This window comes from Notechis scutatus, chromosome 1 (genome assembly GCF_049901735.1).
Source record: "Notechis scutatus isolate UNSWTSFEM ecotype Mainland chromosome 1, rNotScu1.2, whole genome shotgun sequence".
In the NCBI taxonomy this organism is placed as follows: Eukaryota; Metazoa; Chordata; class Lepidosauria; order Squamata; family Elapidae; genus Notechis; species Notechis scutatus.
The window spans coordinates 126046671-126067139 of record NC_142009.1 but is presented as its reverse complement, the minus strand read 5'-3'; the positions used below and the strand labels follow the sequence as shown (position 1 = coordinate 126067139).

At 39.1% G+C, this 20469-nt stretch overlaps 1 protein-coding gene across 8 annotated transcripts in view; it reads right to left on the bottom strand.

Annotated features, from left to right (window-relative positions):
• Window positions 1–20469, bottom strand: part of KHDRBS2 (KH RNA binding domain containing, signal transduction associated 2) — a 451754-nt gene that overhangs the window by 304636 nt on the left and 126649 nt on the right. The gene's annotated exons all lie outside the window — the stretch shown is intronic.

Sequence of the window (20469 nt, the reverse complement as noted above, 5' to 3'; positions counted from 1 at the left end):
AGTATTGCTCCCATGCTGCATGATAACATCCCAATCCAGGTTGTTTGGCTTCAGTGCCAAGATCATGGTGGAACTCCCTACACTCATGTTGCTGAGGGATGTCAGCAGTTAACATACAAAACCAGCAACACTCATCAACATAATCATTGCAGGTGCTCTAACACATACTGAGATCCCCAAGCCTAGTGACACTACTGTGTCTTTAAGACCCTACATAAAGTTGGGTCAGAATCAGTCTAACCTCTGGAGGGCATCCACCACGACAGAAAATGTTCTCTTCCCAGGTTCTGTCAGATGTCATTCATTCAAGGACAGGATCCAGAAGATGTCTTGCTGGACCTAATGACACATAACTGGGGAGAGGCAGTTCCTCAAATAACTTGGATTCCTGACACTAAGTGCTTTATATATCATCACCGGCATCTTAAATTGGACCTGCAAGCTTACTGGTAACCAATGCAGCTCACAGAGCAGAGATGTAATGTGTGCTAATCAAGGAATACATATAACTGCTCATTTATTTTTTTTATTCTGTACTGAAAGTAACTTCTGGAATGTTCTTCAAGGGCATCTTCATGCAAATTGCATTGCAGTCATCCATTTAGGACAGGCCTGTTAAACTGGCAGCCTGCGGACCAGATATGTCATGCACAGGCCACACCCACCCCAGCTCCACAAAGGCAAAAAATGTTACGATACGTCATGATCCAGCACAACTGAGTGACGTGACTGAGTTTGACACTTGCGGTTTAAGAGGTGACCAAGGCATGAGTGACTGTGAAAACAGTCTTGTGGTCCAGGAAGAGGCACAATTCAATGTGAAGTTGTGCAATGGTCTTTCAAGCTACTTACTCTTTGAACATCAATCATGAGCACAGGCTCTGTTTGTGATACAGCAATCCTATCCAGAAGAAAAGATGGCACTTCCCTAGAACCAGGGATCCAAAGGCCCAAAATATGTTGAAGTAATATGAAGTAATATACAAGCTGAGTCAAGCTGACAAAGTGATGAGAACTAACTACTTTGACTGACAGGTTCATCTTCTAATATTACGGAGTGCTTCACTAGTACATCTCCCATCCTGGTCCTTTGGTCAATACAATATTTTGTTCATATCTGCTTTATCTTTTTTGCTAGTTCTGTCTCAGTGAAACAGGATTTGGAGAACAGAGGGCAGGCAGAATCAATAAAGTTGCTAGAATCTATGTGTGCATGTTTCCCCCCCTGCTTTGGTATCTTCCAATCAGTCCTAACTTTGCAAGCATTCCATACTTCCTGTCATTGTCATAATTAAATTTCATTCCCTGTCAAGATCTCTGTGTGTTTTTTTAAAAACTGGATAGCATTCACATATTTATTTAACCCATTCAAATTTTGATCTGTCAGTATGGTTGCTACATATCTGGCTGTCATTATCCCCTGATTTTGTAGCATATGCAATGCCTTGCAAGGGACAGCCCTTGAGTTATCTTTCCAGTGGGAAGGTGTTAGAGTTATTTGCTATTACGAGCAGAGGTTAGATGCTACTGGTTCTGCCTGGTTCTGCCACGCCGGTAGCTCTGAAGATCAGCTGAGACCGAACTGTTTTGCTCCAACATTCTGCTGTTGGGCCCACCTGCCCACCTAGGCTCCCATTTCCTGCTTTTGAAGTGCAGCTGCTTTGCGCGGTACAGCAGATTGTCGCGTGTCGGTTGTTGAAGAACAGGGAGAGTGCAGGATTGCAGGAGGTGAGTAGGAAAGTCTTTGCACGTGTGCAAAGCACACATTTTGTGCATGCGTGCTCAAAGTGTATGCATGTGCACAAAGCACGCCCACCAAGCCTCACCCACCAAACCGGTGGTAAACCACTTTGAAAACCACTGCTGATTATGAGGCAACAGTGGTTTGTCCTGCTAGGGCAGAGATGTCAGGTAGCCAGATCAATATTAGTCTAAAGTAAGTTTTTTGGTAGTATAACCATAATACGAAGAAAAACTTAGGGAAGCTTCTATTAAAAACAAGATGAAGTGGGAATTTCATTGGCCAAATACATCTCTTTATATCTCTTAATTGCAAACGGCTTGAAAAAAACCCTGCAAAGAACAATATAATTATACTTACCAAGAGGGAAGAACCAGCAAATCTCATCAGGCAAAAAAAAGCAGACAGTTACTTTGCATTCAATCTAAAGTTCAACATGGATGTGTCACCGATTTCAGTGAGAATGACTTCTGAATAGCTTTATTTTCTTCTCCATTTATTTTGTTTAAATTCCAATTATTTCTGTTTCATTGTATTTAAAAGGATATATGGTTCTTGGTAGATTTTTTTTTTAAAAAAGCTGAACATCATTTGCACGGACCATCTTAACAATCACAATCACCAGTTTTACTAACTTGGAGAAGATACGCTTTGGCATTGCTTTTAAAAGTTTATAAAGTTCTTGTATCATAAAAGTCAAAGCAGCAAATTAAGCCATTGAGTCTGACTCTCTGCCTCATGCTGTCTTTTAAAATAAAGCATCCATAACAGATGCCTGAATGGCCTCTGATTGAACACAGTTTAGCAGAAGGGACGCACCAGCTCCCTAGTTAATTGGTTCCAATGCGGCCCTGTTCTTCCTGCTAAGACCAGTCTTCTAATAAGTGGAATGTTGTGCTTCAATCTATTTATATCTACTACCTGAGCTGACAGATATTGATGTTTAAGAAGTGGTATTATAACTCCACTAGATCTTTTTTGCTTCTTAAAGACTGAATATTCCCACTTTCTCTTTATAGGACTTGGCTTTTGTGCCCTAATAATCTTTGAACCTGTTTCCAGTTTCTTAAAGTGAGATGCTTAGAACTGGAAATAGTATTGAAGTGAGGTGAGATAATGCAGAATAAAGTTGGAACAACTGATGATTTGTAAATTAAGCCTGTGGTTAAAATTGGCACTTGTCTTCACTTCAGCTACCACTAATCCATTTCATGTCCCAGAGGTGCTTTTCCAAAAGGCAAATGGACTTTTTTTTCTTTGAATAGATTTTGCTTCTCATCCAAGAAGCTTCTTCGGTTCTTTTTCAGAACTGAAGCTTCTTGGATGAGAAGTAAAACATTTTCAAATAAAAAAAAAGTCCAGTTGCTTTTTGGAAAAGCATATTTGGGATAACCATAACCTGGATGATTGAGAATCTCCATATACATTATTCCGTTTCATATGTATTTATTTATACACACACTTAAATAATTGTGGAATTATTCTGTCCCTAAATTATACAATGATGGGCCTGGAGCTAAAGCATCTCCCCACCAAAATCTGGAAACATTTCTTTTATATGGGCTCAATTTTGTCATTGTTTGGTTAAACCCTTTCCCCAGATCGGATTTGGCTGTGTATTACTTACTCCTGGCTCCAAAGGACTTAATCAAGCCACTAGGCTTGAAAGAAAATTCTCAGCTACTTGATGTAAAATGGCTTGATAAGAAAGTGCACTGCAAACTAGAAAAAGCTCTCTAACTGGCTGCAATTGCTGTGGTTTTTTTCCTGGTCTCTACATTTCATGGTGTGGAAGCTGAATAGTTGTGAGTAGATGACATCCTTAATATCTCAGTCCTGACACCTGTTGGCTTCCAACTTAAATCCATCGATGTGTTTGTATTGAAAGAAGGTCCATGACCTTGCCTGATTTTCAAAATCTCTCTCAGAGCTTTTTGTGAGGCGGAAAATTCCTCTCCTGAAATGAGTACAGGGACAGACTTTTCTCAGATGGGATATCTTGGCTGCGTGGACTTCTCCTTCCATTTGTTCAAGTATTGTTTGTTTGCTTTAATCTTCTAGTCTTTAAGCCAATGTTTTGCCATGTAGGAACTCTTGAGGGAAATCTTGTTCTGCTTCAGTTTTCTTTAAATAGTGTTCATTATTGTTTTAATTTACTTGATTTTGTGCTGACACATTTTCTTGGTGACTTCTGTACTTTTGTATATACTGATTACTGTGATTCTAGTTCTCTCCGTGGTTTCAGAATAAAATCATACATAACATAATAGCTTGGTTCATAGTAGGTGCTGACCAGTTCTGGAGAACTGGTAGCGGAAATTTTGAGTAGTTCAGAGAACCAGCAAATACTACTTCTGACTGGCCCCGCCCCCATCTATTCTCTGCCTTCTGAGTCGCAGCTGATCGGCTGGGTTTTTTTTTTTTCTTGCCCTACACAGAAGCTGGAAAGCAGGTTAGTGGGATGGGGAGGGAATGGGATTTTGCAGTATCCTTCCCCTGCCATGACCACCAAGCCATGCCATGCCCACCAAGCCACGCCCACAGAACCGGTAGTAAAAAAAATTGAATCCCACCACTGGTACATCGCCAAAAAAAGAGAAAAGCTTGAGTAGAGTGGAGTCCATGGAGAGTCTCACTAAAGAAATAAGGCCAGATTTGTATTTCTTAGTAAGGTTTCTGCACTAGCAATTAGTGGCACCAAGATTTCTAAAAAATGCACTAGACAGATCAATACAGGAAGTCCTTGCCTTACAGCGATTCATTTAATGACCGTTCAAAATTACAATGGCACTGAAAAAAAGACTTATGACCAGTTCTCTCACTTATGACAGTTGTAGCATCCCCACAGTCATATGATCAAATTGTCATGCCCCTGGTGGAGACTGACTTTGAGGAAGAGGAGGAACAGCCAACAGGGAGTGGAAGTGTGGCTCCAGAGGTGGTGGAGGAGGCTGGGGAAGGGCAGAGGCTGGCTGAGCAGTCAGAGGAGGACCCAGGCCCATCCCCTAAGCATCCTAGGTCACGCAGGGAGGAGAGGATTGGGGTAAAACTTGGTCTACTCGGGAGGAGAGGGCCATGATCCTCTTCATGGGTTGCAGGTGTGAGATCTGCATAAAAGGTTGGACCTGCGTGCTAACAGACGCTGGAGACAAATTAGTGTTTTATTCCTAAAGAAGGTTTATCTTGATTGGCGTTCTTCCAACGGACTGTCCCTGGTTATCTTCCTGAAGTTGGCAATTATCTATCCTGGTCTGTCATGGAACTTTACTCAGTGTGGTTTGTTTCTGGTTTTTGCTTCGTTATCAGCTCTTTGATTTTGAACTGTGTTTCTTTCCTTTGAAATGTTATTTTGAAAATAGTTTACTCCTCCACTGTGAACAATTAAACAGTGAAGCCAAGTTGAAGGCATTAAAGGACTTTTAGTTACGTTTTGGGTTTTGTTATATTTCTGATATACTCTGGGTCATCACACAAACTTTGGGTGCCTGGCAACCAACATACATTTATAATGGTTGTAGCATCCTGGGATTGTCATTTACACCCCTGGGATTGTCATTTACCGGCTTCCTAGATAGTTTTTGGCAAGCAAAGTCAATGGCGGAAGGCAGCATGATTTATTTAACAACTGCAGTGATCCACTTAACAACCAGAGCAAAAAAGGTCATAAAATGTTGCACAACAACTGTCTTGCTTAGCCATGGAAATTTTGGGCTCAGTGATGATCGTATGTCGAGGATTACCTGTAGACTGCTTGTTCTAGCTATCTCAAAACCAGTCCTAGTCCCCATTAAGAGAAGGATTAGTGGACGTTTTTCCAGGGTAGGAAATCCATAAATTACTTTATCTTAACTTGTCCTCCAGTCTCATTTGCTTTCCATGGAACAGAGACCAGCTACATAGTCAGAACAAAATTATTCTGGCACACTTTGCATTGCCTTAGGGATTGTAGGAAACGATATGAAAAAGACTTCCTGGATGTGCAGTAAATTCAGTTTAATGTGCCTTTATTTAAAAATTCCTCCAAACACTGAAAGTATGAAAGTGAAAATGTAGCTTTAGCAATCAAAGTCTAAAATTGTCCAACCTTTTGGCTTGGCTGGGCTGCATTGAGTGAAGAGCAATTGTCTTGGGCCACATAGAAAGTATATAATGTAATTAATCATAAGAATCACATAATAATGTTCAAAGATTATGATTTTGTAGGGTAGCATTACTAGCTGTCCAGGGCCACATGAGGCCCGTGGGCCATGCCTGGTTTAAACCCTGATTTGGAGAAAGACTTGGCTAAAAAGACAATACTGGAGCATGGTGATGAGGCTGAAAATTTTTAATATGCTTTGGAAGATAGGAGAGAGATTTTAATCTTCATTTTGGGAAAAAACAATGTTAAATACTGTGGTAGAAGGAGTGGGGCCTAAAGGTTGCATGTTACAGGCTCGAACATCACTTGAAGGCTCCATTCAATCAATACGTTCATCAGCAGTCAGAAAAATAGTTTGAACTGTACAGTTATCACAAGATATACCCACTATCTTTTTATAAGGATACTAAAGGATGTCCCAAAAGTGCTCTTTCAAGAGGCAACTAGCCTTTATGTTTTTTCTTTGAGGATACTTCACTTCTCATCCAAGAGGCTTATTCAGCTCTGACTGGATGGTGGTGAATGGAAGGATTTATACTCCTTGCAGATAGCTAGTCATTTGCATTTTTGTAGAGAGTTGCTGAGGCCACCTGGAGGTTTGTATGTGTCATCAGGGTCACCTAAGTAGTGCAAATGGGTGTGGAACATTCATGGAACAACTGAAAGGACTGTCTTGTAGACTAGAGATAGATGATGTTGTATCCCTCCCCCTCTGTTGAGAGGGGACTGTTTAATTTTGACATAGATGGCCTCTTTGACCCCTCTTTCAAGCCAGCGGTCCTCTCTCTTCAAAATATGGACTTTGCTGTCTTTAAAAGAGTGATCTTTGGACTGCTGAATCTTGTACTGATGGGTTTGTTCTCCTATGTTGTACCCTGTGTTTATGCAGTTTATGCAGTTGTTTTGCTTCCCCAATATATACAGATCTGCACATGGCTAACTGCTTGTTTGCTTGTTTGTTTTTCAAATTTGTATTAGGACACTTCCAGCAAAGCTGGTGCTTATCATAATTTACAACTTTAAATAACAATAAAATTTTACAGTTAGCAATGAATAACAAAACTATTTTTTCAGAATTATAAAACAGCCATGAATATAGAACATAAAGTGAACTTCAAGGAGGAAATATAGGTTTATGGGGGGGGGGGGGGGGAGGAAGAAGCTCTCAGGTTATATCTAAAAGCAACTGAAGAAGATGGAAACCATACATTACAGTTGTAGCCCTCAGCTTCAACCATTCATTTAGTGACTGTTCAAAGATAACGCTACTGAAAAAAGTGATGTTAGTATTATAAAATGGTAGTTATTCATTTAATTATGAAGGAAGTTACTTTAATATAAGTCCTTTTGAACAACTTCTTTTGCAGAAATACATTTTTTCCTATTTCCAGCTTCCTTTACCTCATACTTCCACCAAGCATCCTTTTTCATACTTCCCATTCTACACATCACTGTGGAACTCTGCAATATGATTTGGAAGAGACTTCCAAGGTCATATAAGTGCAACTCCTTGCTCAGTGCGAGATCTGCTGAAGAACTTTGACAGATGGTTATCTAGCTTGTCTTTAAAGACCTCCACTGAAGGGGAATATATCACTTCATGAAGTGAGCTATTCCACAGGTTGACAGATTACTAGGAAGAAATCCCACCAGCAGAATTATTTTTTTATCCTGGTTAACATTCATTAAAAGTGTTGCACAATGTTTCTCCAAACTATCTCTGGTTCTTCCATTATCATCACTTACCGGAGGGCAATGATCGAGAGTATTTGGATTATTTTTTGTATGTACCTCTCTTATACTAATTCTTATTTTCTGATAAGACATTTTAGCCCTTCAAAAGCTTAAATCTTCACCTTTTTTTCTACATGCATTTAACAATTCCATCCCCAAAGACCTAACTTTCTTTTATATCTATTACAGTCAGTTTTTCTGAGTTGTATGGATATACAACCTATTTTTCTTTATTTCATCTCTCAATTTGTGTTTTTTTAATCATTTATATTTCTTATATTCCATTTGTCATGATTGCCAGCAGATGGTGCCACTATCCATCATGGCTTTGGTTGAGCAAGACTTTCATGTAACAGTTTTAGTAATACAAAAAAAGTATATAGATTACCAGCCTTAATTATGCAAGTGCCACATGTGACACTCCTACTAGTAAGAAGTTATAGCACATTGCAAGGATAATCAAAGGCCAGTTTTACCCCAAATATGCTCACACTATGCTATACAAACTACAATTCTGACCTAGACATTACCCTACAAACCAATATACTATTACTTGTATCACATAAAGCAGAAGTCATATATAGGATAATGATGTGTTCAAGTCACATTGTAGTTCATATGGATTTAATTTGTCAGCACTGTTACTCAAATAGGGAATAGTGCTGTGATGGCGAACCTATGGCACGCGTACTGGAAGTGGCATGCAGAGCCATCCAGCTGGTCTTCATGCACCCATGTGTGCCAGAAACTGGAAGACCAGGTGGCATGCATGCCAGAAACCAGAAGCTCAGTTTCCCAGTGCGCACATTCGTGGCAGGGAGCTGCTCTTCTAGTTTCCGGCCCTCCCACACATGCACACCAGGGAGCTGCTCTTCCAGTTTCCAGCACTCCCTCGAGTGTGCGCGTGCGCTCCCATTTCGGCAATCAGTGCAGAAAAAGTTTGCCAACACTGGAATAGTGGATTGTAAAGGTTCAGATAAAACGTCTGATAGTAAGTCAATGAGCAATGCGGAAATAAATGTGTACATAACATTGTTTGAGACACTCTAGCATTTCACTCTACCTCCATCCTATTCCCTCTGTACATTCAAACTGTGATCTATAATCACCACACTAACTTTCCATAGTCTTAGCATCACCAGCTTCTACAGAAATATTCAGTAGACTTGAAAGTGGAGCTTGATAGTTATTAATATTTTTTTCTTTGATAAATTATTTTTCTCATAAAGCTAAACTTCTTTATCATTAAGATAAGTTAATAATCTGCCAGTTTTCTTTGTAGTAATGCTGGTGCAGATGTTAGAAGTGTTCAGTTCTACTCCACTTCATGTAATCGTGTGTGGAACATATTATCAGTGATCATCATGTAGAAAAACAGAACATGAAGTCACTGAAGAGCTGGGTGCCTTATAAATTTCATAAAAATAAAAAATAAAACTTGCTAATGTATAAAGTGCAAGTTTTCAATAAAGTTAGGATATATAGAGAAAGCTATTTCTCCTTAATGAGATATGACATTTGATTAATTACTATCAAGTTGGGATCAACTCTTGGTGACCAGATGAGCAATTTCTTTCCAGAATCATCTGTCTTCAATGTGACCTTTTAAATGCATGACTGGGGTAAAACCTAATATAAGATAATATTGTGCAAATAATTACCCTATAAAAATTACTGAATTATATTATGTATATTTACTCTATGGAATGAGGCAGAATATATAAGTCTGCTTAGGAATTTTTCACTGAAATCAAAAATTACCAGGACTTTTTTTTTTTTTTTTTTGCTATCATTTGTGCTTTTTAGTATGTATTTCAGTACACTGATTAATTTTATAGCTGAAAAATAAATTGTAGTAATATTTTTAAAGTTTGTTCGTACTACTTTTTTTTCCTAATGTGTTTTCTCTTGTTCCAGTATTCTTTGTCTTTCAGTATTATTCAGCAGGATCTCCTATTGGAAGAGTAGGAATTATATGATTATTCAATTTTTAAAAATGTCTTCAAGCAATGCATTATCCAAACCCAAGCAAACTCATTATCCAAAGGGTTTTCTATTATTTATTATAAACAGCAGAAAGACTACTTTTAATTAACCATGTTTATATTTTTATTAAAAAGGGGGATATATTTCCCTGTATTCTGTTAATGTGCTCATTAACTCTGACAGAGCCTTATTATGTTCATTAAAAATGAGACCATTATAAGAACTGTGTTGCCTTTATATCTCAAAATGTTTTCTGCTTGCATTTCATGGCCTTTAGATAGTGCACATATTATCCACAATTCAGCAAAGGGTTAATTATGCTTACTCCTCTGATTTCAGTAATATTTAAATATTCATCCTGCCTTGCCAATATATATGCCCATGTTTACTTCCTTAATTACTTAATTAGAATGAAACTATATTACAGTACATAAATAAAACTAGAAAAAAAATTAGGCACAAAAGACCAGATCCACATGTGTAGTGTTCAAACTAGCTACTTTATTGTTCTATGCCTATGGTATAGGTATCTCCCCAAATTGGCATATCTCACCTGGAAAATAGCAGATAAAAAATTGAGGGGAGGGGGAGTGTCAAACTTTGCCCTCTTGTGTTTATGTAGGGACTAATTTCCCATTAAAGCCTTCCTCCTGACTGGATGGTTGCTCTCCAAAAAAAATAATGAGTATTTGTTAGTGTTCTTCCATTTATAAACAGATTCAGTCTAGTTCTACTGCACCTCTGGTTCCCCAGCTCATTTTTTTAACGTGATCTTTCTTTTGCCACCTTTGTTTGCCATACCAAATTTGGTCCTACTGAGTTCAGTTTCCAGAGAATTATCCTACTGACAGACAGACCAAGCGCTGAACATCACATTGATTTGGAAAGAATAAAATGCCTGACTTGATCAATTTCACTACTTGGGAAGAAGATTCTGTCTGTGACTTGTTTTTTTAAGGCAGTCTTTCTGTAAAGTTTTGTTCAAGCTGTGGATAGACATCTTCACCTTCTTCATTTTGCCTTATTCAGCTATTCAGAACATGGTTTCTTTTGACTTAACCACATATGGTTTAATGCTTGTTTTCTAACATTTTATTTGTGTTTTAAATTATGTTAATGTTATTGAAACTATTATTTTATTATTCATAATTTGTAATATCGGAAGGAAGGAAGGAAGGAAGGAAGGAAGGAAGGAAGGAAGGAAGGAAGGAAGGAAGGAAGGAAGGAAGGGATTTTTGTTGAGAATTTTGAGGGTTTTAGTCCTTAAGAAAATTGAGGGAATTAGTAGCTTAAATTAAACATAGTAATAAAAAAATAAAAATTGTAACTACAAATGAGCTTAATTTGAATGTGCTTTTTAAATATTCAAGATAAATCATATTACGTACAGTATTTGATCCACAATCTAGTTAAAATGAAATGCTTACTTCAGTTGAAGGTATTTTTTCCCTTTGTAATTAAAGAAATGCTGTTAAATAATTGTATTATTACAGCCAGTTATATAATCATCTGGTGCATGGAACATACATATTCAATTTTCAAATACATTTACAAGAGTGAATGACCACAATTCTGAAAATAAATTACATGTACTTTATTATTGCTCCATCTGTGCAAAGACATATTATTGAGGCTAATCTATTTTCACTGCCTTTGCTATTATCTCACTATTAAAGTACACAGATTCCTTCTAAGCACTTATCTGTGATGTACATTTTGGTTAGTTAAAGGTCCAGTATAGACACAACACTATCCAGAGTTAGGGGATTGTCCCTGGGCTATTGAATTGCACAATTCTGTTGCCTGTTCTACTATTACTAGAACCAAAAAATACAAATCCAGACCCAATCCTTTAAAAGACCTTTAAGGCAATTCAAGAGCATCTCTTAATTCATTTTCAGTAGACACCAAGAGATCAAGTCACATTATCATTCAGATAGAAGCCAGGGCGAGTTGGCGTTCAAAAGTATGATCTTATGATTTCAAGCCATGATATGTTTTCCCACAATTTCTTGAAAATCTGCCATCCTGACATCCAAAGTGCAGGACTAACATCTCTCTTTTTCTTCCCCAGCTACCTTGACATTCTAGTATAAAGACCACATTTTTCCCTGTTCCCTTTCTTTGCACTGGACATGCTTTAATAAGCCTCTTTCCAAGAAGGCAGTTTAAAAAAGCAGCAAGATTCTTATCTTTGACAGGCAGGGAGAAAAGAGTTTGATGCTGAAGAGCTGCTACTCCTGCTGCTGTTTTGGCTGCTGAATCCTAGACTGGAGGAGTCATTTATCATGCTCCACATGCTGGGCTGGCTGACTCATTGTCTGGGTTAATTGATTCATCCAGGCTGCCACCTGACTCTGGTACTGAATCATGAAGTTGCAAGAGAATTGGTAACCATCATTATCCTGGAGCATGTGGTCTCGTCCAGGAGTGTTTAAGAGTAGGAGTGGGCTTCATGCAGGCATGGCTTGATTCATACTTCTTCAGATACTTGACACAAAAACACACACACTTCTTAATTAGCAAAGAACAGAACCTTTGAAAACTCTGCCACATTGCATAAATAAAGTTGATTTTAAAGTTGAAGTTCTTATAGCTTTTGAAATCAGATCAAGCATTATGGAACACACAAATATATATATTTAAAAATCCCTTCTCATCTTTATGGATGGTCTGCATCTTCCTCAAACTTGGGTACTCTACCAAAGGCCCAGATTGTGAGGCTTCTGTGTAGGATCTTAGGTGTTCGTACAATTGTACTGTTCTGGACAGAGAGCTCTGATGTTGTTCTTGGAATCTGTTGGAGCCACTCTCCCAGCTTAGGAGTCACAGCCCCAAGTGCTCCTATCACTGCTGGAAACACTCTGGCCTTTACTTTGCACATCCTCTCCAGTTCCTGCTTCAAGCCCTGGTACTTCTCCAGCTTCTCATGCTCCTTCCTGATGTTGCTGTCACTTGGCACTGCTACATCTATGTTAAGATAATCTATGTTAATCTGCACTCTTCTGGAACAGTAAGGTGAATAATGGGCCAGTTGTGGTTGATTGGTTGGAGAGAGCTGGCTTCTGCCTGAAGCAATCTATATTATGATTGGTTCCTGGGTGCAAAGGAAGAGTTTTCCTTTTTCCCCGCCTTTTTCTTCTGTGTGTTCTGTATGCTGTTCTGTGATTTACCTGATGATTTACCTCATGATGTAGTGATGTGCCTGACTATCTTGTTTGCTGTAAATATAAATGTAAAATGTATTTATTTATATAAAACAAGAAATTTGTGTTAGCATCTCTGATTCCATCTGGGCACCAGCTGTGCAATTCCCTGATAATCTATCACCACCACTGTCTTCTGGTCCTTGTACACACAGAGAGAGAGAGAGAGCAGTTTCCAAGTCTAAATTCTAGGTCTCTTTCATAGACATTTGGTTGCTCTGGAGCATGAAGGACAGTTGCACATGCTTATATAACAGCTTTATCTGATCAAAGTCACCTTGCTTTTCATGCTTTGCCAGCTTCAGCCCTGACATTTTGGAAAAGGAAAATGGGGGTCAAATGGCTAGGGACAATAGACATAAGCACTGACAGACTGGCAATTAGACACCAGATCAAATACAAGCCAAGGGCAAGAGGTGAATAGTCAAAAAACTATATATTTTAAAGGAACAAGTTTGACAGAAAATATTCAAACTTCAGAGGAAAGGAGAATCTTAGATTTTATACAGAACATTAATGATCTTTGTTGGAACTGGTTTTTTTTTAAAAAAAAATGTTTTAAAATTCGAACCATACAGTAAAATTTAATTTAACAGGCCTTGGTTTTGTGGACTTTGAAAGAACTGAACAAGATCTGTACATACACTGTATGTTTCTGAACATTTGTCAAACCCCATTCATCATTTTATACATGGAAATATGTATTTGCCATTTTGCACATGCATAAGATGTGTAAAAAATATAAAATGAACAAGTATAAAATCCCATTTTGGTTAATACAGGTGAAACTCGAAAAATTAGAATATCGTGCAAAAGTTCATTTATTTCAGTAATGCAACTTAAAAGATGAAACTAATATATGGGATAGACTCATTACATGAAAAGCAAGATAGTTCAAGCCATGATTTGTCATAATTGAGATGATTATGGCTTACAGCTCACGAAAACCCCAAATCCACAATCTCAGAAAATTAGAATATTACATGCAATCAATAAAACAAGGATTGTACATAGAACAATATCAGACCTCTGAAAAGTATAAGCATGCATATGTACTCAGTACTTGGTTTGGGCCCCTTTTGCAGCAATTACTGCCTCAATGCGCCGTGGCATGGAAGCTATCAGCCTGTGGCACTGCTGAGGTGTTATGGAAGACCAGGATGCTTCAATAGCAGCCTTCAGCTCTTCTGCATTGTGTGGTCTCATGTCTCTCATCTTTCCCTTGGCAATGCCCCATAGATTCTCTATGGGGTTCAGGTCAGGCGAGTTTGTTGGCCAATCAAGCACAGTAATCCCATGGTCATTGAACCAGGTTTTGGTGCTTTGGGCAGTGTGGGCAGGTGCAAAGTCCTGCTGGAAAATGAAGTCAGCATCCCCATAAAGCTCGTCGGTGGAAGGAAGCATGAAGTGCTCCAAAATCTGCTGGTAGACAGCTGCGTTGACCCTGGACTTAATGAAGCACAGTGGACCAACACCAGCAGATGACATGGCTCCCCAAATCAACACAGACTGTGGAAACTTCACACTGGACTTCAAGCATCTTGCAGTGTGTGCCTCTCCATTCTTCCTCCAGACTCTGGGTCCTTGGTTTCCAAATGAGATGCAAAATTTGCTCTCATCAGAAAAGAGGACTTTGGACCACTGAGCAACAGACCAGTTCTGTTTTTCTTTAGCCCAGGTAAGACACTTCTGATGTTGTTTGTTGTTCAGGAGCGGCTTGACAAGAGGAATACGACATTTGAAGCCCATGAGCAGGATCTGTCTGTGTGTGGTGGCTCTTGATGCACTGACTCCAGCCTCAGTCCACTCCTTGTGAAAGTCCCCAACACTTTTGAATGGCCTTTTCCTGACAATCCTCTCCAGGCTGCGATCATCCCTGCCGCTTGTGCACCTTTTTCTTCCACACTTTTCCCTTTCACATAACTTTCTATTAATGTGCTTTGATACAGCACTTTGGGAACATCCAACTTCTTTTGCAATTACCTTTTGAGGCTTTCCCTCCTTATGGAGAGCGTCAATGATGGTTTTCTGCACAACTGTCAGGTCAGCAGTCTTTCCCATGATTGTGATTCCTACTGAACCAGACTGGAACCCTTTGCAGGTGTTATGGCTTAATTAGCTGATTAGAGTGGGACATTTTGAGCCTAGAATATTGAATCTTTTCACAATATTCTAATTTTCTGAGATTGTGGATTTGGGTTTTTCATGAGCTGTAAGCCATAATCATCACAATTATGACAAATCACGGCTTGCACTATCTTGCTTTGCATGTAATGAGTCTATCTCATATATTAGTTTCACCTTTTAAGTTGCATTACTGAAATAAATGAACTTTTGCACGATATTTTAATTTTTCGATTTTCACCTGTAGTCATTTTTCTTCCTCTTCTCACAATAGTCCATTACATCAAGCCTTTATTGTATTTTTCTTCAGTTTCTTACATTTAGAGTATTCTTTCTAAGTATTTGCACTTCCACTGCCACTTGTTTTTGCTAGATCTTATTATACAATTTATTGCCTAAAAGTTAAGTTTGAATTATGCATAGCCTTAGAGGTACATATGTTTACTCAATTTAGATTGTTTAATATACCACGAAAGAGAGCTTCTTATCACTATGTTGGTAATAGAGAGACCCAAAAATGCAACTGTTTTTTATTGTTACAAAATTAGAACTACCAAACTTTGCCTAAGCAATATGAATTGCAATGAACAAAAGAAATATAAGCTAACAAGACAACATCCCCTAGCAACCAAAATTCCTCTCCTTACTTTTTACAGAGCGGCCTTCTAAATTCAACCTGAAAAATCTAAGAGATTCTGCTTTGGCAATGGCTATAAATCAAGTCACATAATCAATGTTTGATCGACAGCCAACATGACTCTATTTTGACTCTGATATTTCCACAGGGAATCTAGTGGACACATTAGCCATTTAGAATGGCATTACTACATTGAAAAGTAAGACCATGAGAGGACACATTCGAAAGCTGATGTCCACTACATTAACTAACAATACAGCCCCACTTAGCATACATAACAGAGATCTATGGTTCCCAACAATACAATGAGATCTAAGATCAACTCTTATCCCTACTACTCCTTGCATTGCCCTTCTGTTTTTCTTGCTTTTTTCCAGTTTATGCAAATAGCATGTCCCCCTTTTCCTGCCCTCTTGGGACACTTATAATGTCCAATGTTAACCTTGAAGCTCAGATGAGAATTAACTATAGCAGTGGTCCCCAACCTTTGCAGCTTGGCAGCCAGGCTAAGAGGGGAGAGTGGTGGGCCAGCATGCATAGGCACACAGCCTTTGCATGTGTAGTGGGCCAGCATGCATGAGTGTGTGTGCCCACTGCTTGTGGAAGTTGAGTTGCACGCATGTCCATGCTCTGGCCAGCCACTTATGCAGCCCAATTCTTAATAGGCCACAGCCTGGTAGTGGGCCATGACCTGGAGGTTGTGGACCCATGGTATATATGGTCTCTGCTCCTAACAAGCCTCGACCAGTGTCCAATGAGCTGTAAAACTGTTCTCCTTCAATAGCCTACAGACGCTGTAACTGATTTTGCCTTCAGTTAATCAGTCTACAATTTAAAGCTGTGAATTATTACAAATGCATGGTTTTGATTGAATCATCAAAGCCACACTCCATGACACTGTACTGATAACTTGACATGTGTTCATTGTGCTTGCGGTGATACAGAATCAGCATTAAACAGATATTAAGTCCTGAATAACTAGCAAAGCCTATACCCTCTCTGGAAGATAAGTATCAAGAGATTACTTCACACGTGACCTCATTTGCTCTGATTGCATCCACAATCAGCAAACCTAGCTAAACTTTGCACTGTAATAAACAAAATTTATTTTTAAGTGCCTTTTATCTGATAGCTCAGCGGGACATGATTTTTAAACAAATTTCTCTTCCTTTTGGAAATTGTCTTTGATAGCCTGGGTTGCATGGTAAATATGAAATGTTTAAATGCCATTCCAGAAAAGGAAACTATGGTAGAGAAACAGGCCATAGCCATCTCGGTACTTTTATTTTTGTGCTGACAGCAATAACCTTAGGGTCTGAAAAATCAACAAAAAGCGATGTTGTCCTTGAAACACAATATCTTTGTTCAAAAAAAGTAAGTGAAAAGTGAAAACTCCTTTTCTCCATCTGTGCATTTAGAATAATTGGCTCAGAATTGTTCAAATATATGTGAAGGTTATCCCTGTTATGTTTCCCAGGTCAATGTCAGCTTGGATTACCAGGCACAGGTGATAGTATGAGATTGCATAAATGAAAGCAGCAGACCAAAGACACTGCATGGGCTTACATGTTCCATTATTCTTGCTATGATTTCCAGATAGAGGATCACCTGAGTCCCTTTCTTCTTTATCTGGCAAAATCTCTCAAAGGTGAATGCTAATCTATATTTAAAATGTCAGAATCTTTCCCGATTTTCTAAAAGAAAAGGTCCTTCTTGGTTCTACTAGATAGACCTCCTTAAGAGAGGGGACAGGCAACATACCTTGCCTCCTTGTTCTGTTGGGTTCAGTACATGCAACTGGGAAAAGAAGGTCCTTCAAAAAACCTGGACCCAAGCAATGAGGAGCTTTAAAGTGACAAACAGCATCTTGAATTTGACCTGGCAGCATATGGTGGCAAATGCAGCTCCTGAAAGAGCAAATCCATACTTGCACAAAACCATGTGGGCTGCCACATTTTGGATCAAATGAAGCTTCAAATACTTTTCAAGGGCAGTCCCATGTAGAGTGCATTGCAACAGTTAAGACAAGATGTGACTAGGGTCTGGTTGACTGCAAGCAGGGATTGTTGATCCAAGAAAGGGCATAACTGTTGCACAAAGGCCCTCCTTGACATGACTGCCACCTGGTCCTCAAGCAGGAGTACCCAAGTCCAGGAAAACCTCCAGATTACACCCCAGGTCCATCTGGGCAGTGCAACTTTCAAACCAAAGGTAGTAATTCTCCATGGATGAAAGAACCCTAAATCCAGAGCCATTTGATCTTTCAAGGGTTCAGTTTCAACCTGTTGCTTCCCACCCAATCCCTCCCACCGTGAGAGGGAAGTCCCAGTACAGTTTAACTCAACATGGATATACAACTGGGTATAAACAGTATATTGATATCTCAGCCCATGATTATTAATGATCTCACTCAGCAGTTTCATGTAGATGTTAAACAGAAGTAGAAAAAGTAACAAACCCTACAGGACTTCACAAAGCATGTGGTTAAGGTCAGATTCTCACTTTTTATAAACACTAACTGAGAATGGCCACAAAGGATGGAAATGAACCAGGACAATACAATACTCTCCACTCCTAACCCTCAAAGCTTCTCCAGAAGATTACCATGATATATGGTATTGAAAGCCTGCAAGAAGTCAAATAGAGTGAGGATGAACACACTATCCCCAATCCACTCTCATCAGAGATAGTCAAAAAGCACAACTAATGCTATTTCCATAGCCAGGCCTTAGCAACTGAAAACGGTCCATCTAATCAGTTTCTCCCAATAACCTCTGGAGCTGTAATATAACCACCTTCTCAACAAGGTTTTAATTGTTTGTCTAGTTACTTTTCTTTTTTTTAAAAAAAAGGTATATAGCTACCCATGTTATGAACAACAATCCTGGGTGGCTCACCAAACATTACTTTTTAATGCTTTCAAATCAATAAAACTCATGGCAACTGCTAGGGAGTCCCTGCAATCCTCTTGCAAGATGTTCAGAAGTAGTTTGCCCTTGCCTCCTTCCTAGGCCTGAGAGAGAACAACTGGTCCAAGGTCACCTAACTAGTTTTGTGCCTAAGGCAGGTCTAGAATTCACAGTCTTCCAGTTTCTAGCCTGGTCCCTTAATGATCACACCTAATTAGTTTTCCACAAAACAATAAAAATATCAAAGAACAAGACAACGCCAATAAAAATTCTGGTTCCCCATGACAACACTTTCTCACACATCAGTGCTCTACCTGGCTGGTTTCCAGCCTCATTCTACCCAGCATTTGTGGGAATGGCCACCTTCTCAAGGCCTTCTGAAAGGCCAGGAGGGAGCCTGTTGGATCTCAGTGGGAAGTGTGTTTCACAAGGCATACTTCCTTTATCCCACTTAAATGACCACACTTAAGGGAATAGATCTTTTTTCCCCAACACATATCTCTTTGCATTCTTCCTGAACTGACAATGACCCATAGGAGGAATTTCTCCTCCTACACTAGAGATTTCACTGGAGTACTAGAACCCAGAGAAGCTACAGACCAGTGGCAATGATAGCATCATGAAAGCTGGAACACTGATATATTTCTCAATCATATCATAACAAACCCACCATTCCTATCCCTGAGAATTTTGAATTTTTAAACCACGATTCATTCCTTATCAAAATGTTAAGAGTGGGGTTGTGGGGGGAGAGAGAAAAGAAATTTGCAGCACAGCATATGTTCTGCCCTATCATGAGTCTTTCGAAATGCAATTTCACATAAACCTTGCTGGGACAAGAAAGGTCCTGAAACATACACACGTACACACATCTAAGCACACTCATTCCAACAAACACAAATACTCCTACCTGCTGCAGAGAGAGAGTGTGAGGGAGAGTTAACAGCAAGTGGAAGCAAACTGACAGGATGAAGAATATACCTACTGCCAGGGAATTTCCCCAGCTCATACGTTGGCCACAGTTTACCCCAGTTTAATGACACTTTTGAACTGACAAGATGATGATGCTCCCACTCAAGGGGACTAATCAGACCCAGTAAAATGCTTCAGTGACCAAATTTGGAGGGAAAGTTGCACAAGTGGCTATCTTGCCTTAAAGATAAATGGGATCGTAGGGGCTCATTTAGCTTCCTTCAATTACAATCCAAGTGCGGGAGGGAGGTACAATTCAAATGTAATTGGAGGAAGAGAAACTAATTTAAGTTTACAACACAGAAGGAAAGAGACAGAGAGAAAGAAGCTGGAATTAAAAGAGGTTGACAATCTACCTAAAAGAATCCCTACCCCATCACCAAAACTACACATCCCTCTCTTCCTTCTGTTTATTTCCATGAACAAATTATGCATAAAATGGAGAAAGGATTGCAACTTAACATGGCTAGCAAATTACACACTGGTTGCAATATAGCCAACTCTTAATGAGTGAGGATTTGCATTCTGAGTAAAGAATTCTCATCCTTAGAAACAGTACAGTGTTTATAGTTCTGATGAATATCAGAAAGATCAAACAAAATGTGGAAAAATATCCTTTCCTGTAGATATCATCACAATTTGTAAAACAACACAATACAACTCACTAGCTGAAGTGAAGAGGAAAGGTCCTTCATGAGGGAAGCTTCCTAAGTTAATCAGAACATTGATGAAACTGTAGCCAGGATCCAGACCAAAAAACAAAATTAAGTTATTTTAGCAAGCTGTTTAGAGTCTGCTTGCTTTATCATTGACCTGAATGTGATGGAGGCATCCCGTTAGATAACCCAAATTTACAATATCACTCTGTTTTACAGAACAAATAAGGAAACCATTGACTCACCATTGACTCACAAGGAGGAATATATCAAAATCCATGGTCAGACAATTGCTACAATTAGTTGTAATACAGATTCTGCCTGCTGGCAATTTTTGCTTTTTTCTGGCACTGCTGTCAGGCA